The sequence below is a fragment of the Daucus carota genome, chromosome 9 (assembly GCF_001625215.2).
Source record: "Daucus carota subsp. sativus chromosome 9, DH1 v3.0, whole genome shotgun sequence".
NCBI lineage: Eukaryota > Viridiplantae > Streptophyta > Magnoliopsida > Apiales > Apiaceae > Daucus > Daucus carota.
This window is the reverse complement of record NC_030389.2, coordinates 23,661,081-23,663,718: the sequence shown is the minus strand read 5'-3', so window position 1 is coordinate 23,663,718 and position 2,638 is coordinate 23,661,081. Positions and strand designations below refer to the sequence as shown.

Genomic DNA, 2,638 nt, shown 5'->3' with positions numbered 1-2,638 from the left:
TGGCATGCATAGTGCATATAACCCTAAAAGCCAACAATATTTTGTTTGTCCAATTGTTGGAGATAGGCTACATGTTCAAAATTTGTAAGCTAAATATTTTCTTATATAATTTTCTTTCCCCTAATTGTTTCTCAAGTTCTCAAGAACGTCAAAAGCATATGAAAATGGAGCAACTACAAAAATTATCAGATGGTACAATCACTGAGAAGTATATGAATTTAATACTTTGCTAATTCCAAAGGGTCATTGAAACCTAAAGAAACTTATCGGTCTATATCTAGCCACAAGCACATGTAAAAGATCAAATACCTAATCTATTCAATCTAAAGTTTCTTACGTACAGGGAGTAGAAAAGCAAACAACAAAATTTGTAAACATACTATTGCCTCGGCAATCAAGTTTAGTTTATACGAAGGTTAACACTAAATATGACAAAATCAGCAAAGCAAAATCACATTAAACCCGTATGCTATGTAGTTTGACTGCTGTATGTTTGGAGGACGGAGGACTGAAGCAGAGAACAGTGAAGCTGCATCACAGTCCCTAATATTGTCCAGCATTAATTTTATCAGCTTTTTGGACCTCTTGATCATCTTCAGGCGAATAACGATATAGGAGACAGAAATAATGGTAATGAAGTAGCGGTAGCCTTTCGCCAATTCACAAGCCAGCAGCAACAGGATTGTCATATCAATATCTAAAAACCTAGCTTCTTGGGGCATTCTGATGCCCTATGCCCAAACTGTCCGCAGGTAAAACACGCACCCCCAAAGCTCCTGGTAACACCATATATGCAAAGGTCACATAACATGGATAAATAATCACATTGTAATTAAGTAACTGGAAAGATGTAAACCAGTTTCAAGTGACAATAGAGCCATTTAGGGTCCAACAAAGAGGGGAGAAATTATGTAATGCATTGTTAATTGTCATATCTAGACTTTTATGAAAAATAGACTACCACACCTGTCGCTATCTCCATAAGATGGTGAGCGTGAAGATCTTCTATCATTGATCAGCCAATCATTCCCGCTGCTTCTTGAAGTTCTTGACCAACTACTGCCACCACTACCTTGTGCACCATCACGACCTGCACCCCAGCTACCACTGTGACGGACCCACAATAATAACCGACTAAAGCATGCATAATACGATAAATAAACGTGAATTATAGAGTTATAAAATAATAGAACTAAAAGTCTAAATCCACAATCCCGAAATCACCAGGAATGAGTATGAACAACATCTAAAGTTATTACAAACCAAAATAAAATCCAAGTCATTACTACATGTTTTAAACCCCCAAAAGTCTTAAAAGATAAAATTAGGGAACTACGAGTTCCCAACCTGCTCCATCATAAGGCGGTAGGCGATACCCGATCCTGAGGTGGTCTTACGGGCGGTCTGCTTGAATCGAGCCATTCTCGGGTTTCACTGAAGGGTTATAATAAACAATACGATAAATGAGCAAGAAGCTCAACAAGTGAAAGCAATTTATAACAGTTCACAATATGCAGTATAAACAAGTGCAAAAACAACACTAGATATCACAAGGTATAATTACAAGTAAAGGTACAAAGTGAGATAACAATTTTATTGGAATTGGAAACACATAGCGCTACGAGCATTGAGGGGTGATCAGCCCACACCAAGCTCCGAACCACATGAAGTGATTCAACCAGGGAGGATCCTCGGCACACATTGGCCATAAACAGACATCAGGCTCCCCGCTACTGATGCTGCAATTAATTGACTGGCGCCTCAGTCTTATTATAAAATTATTATCCAATTCCTTTTAAGGTCATTTCAAGTCAATTCAATTTCAAAAGTGGTCTTGATCATAGACAAGTCACTAATCAAGGGTGATTTCAAAATATATGTGATCCTTCTAAAATAGGGAATGTTATTAAGATCAGGTTTCCAGAAGAGATAATTCAGTTTAATGTGGGGTATCAAGTTCTCAATATGAATTAAGGGACTATTGGAGTATAATCATGTGGGTGTAAGGTGATACTAAATGAAAAGGTCAATTCAAGTATTAATAACATTTTCGGTTGAAGTTGAAACCGAAAATGTAGCTTCATTTTAACTCATAACTTGAAGCTAATTTTATCAAGTTAAAATTTTTAACTTAATTTTATCAAGTTGTTTTTAACTTCAAATGAGTCCGGAATGAAACTAAAAACTATTTTCAACTCCAATCTAGTCAATAATGAAGCTACAAGTTATTTTCAACTTCAAACGAGTCTGGAATGAAGCTAAATTTCCAACTTCAATCTAGTCAATAATGAAACTACAAGTTGTTTCCAGGCTCAAACGTGTCAAGAATTCTACAAATTGAGTCCAATTTCAAACAACCAAAAATGAAGCTAAAAGTTGTTTTCAACTTCAAACCAGTCCGGAATGAAGCTAAATTGTTTTTCCAACTTCAATCTAGTCAATAATGAAGCTACAAGCTGTGTCCGGGCTCAAATGAGTCAAGAATGAAACTACAAGTTGATTCTAATTTCAAACAACTGAAAATGAAGCTACAAGTTGTTTTCAACTTCAAACGAGTCCGGAATAAAGCTAAAATTTGTTTCCAACTTCAAACTAGTCAATAATGAAGCTACAAGTTGTTTCCGGGCTCAAACGAGTC

General features: G+C 36.2%; 1 long non-coding RNA gene across 1 annotated transcript; it reads right to left on the bottom strand.

Moving 5' to 3' along the window:
• Positions 1 to 246: 246 nt before the first annotated feature.
• Positions 247 to 1,102, bottom strand: LOC135149346 (uncharacterized). The gene is made up of 2 exons (XR_010287770.1): positions 967 to 1,102; positions 247 to 776 (listed from the first exon to the last, which is right to left on the bottom strand). It is a non-coding gene; the product is annotated as an uncharacterized LOC135149346 (long non-coding RNA).
• Positions 1,103 to 2,638: the final 1,536 nt, after the last annotated feature.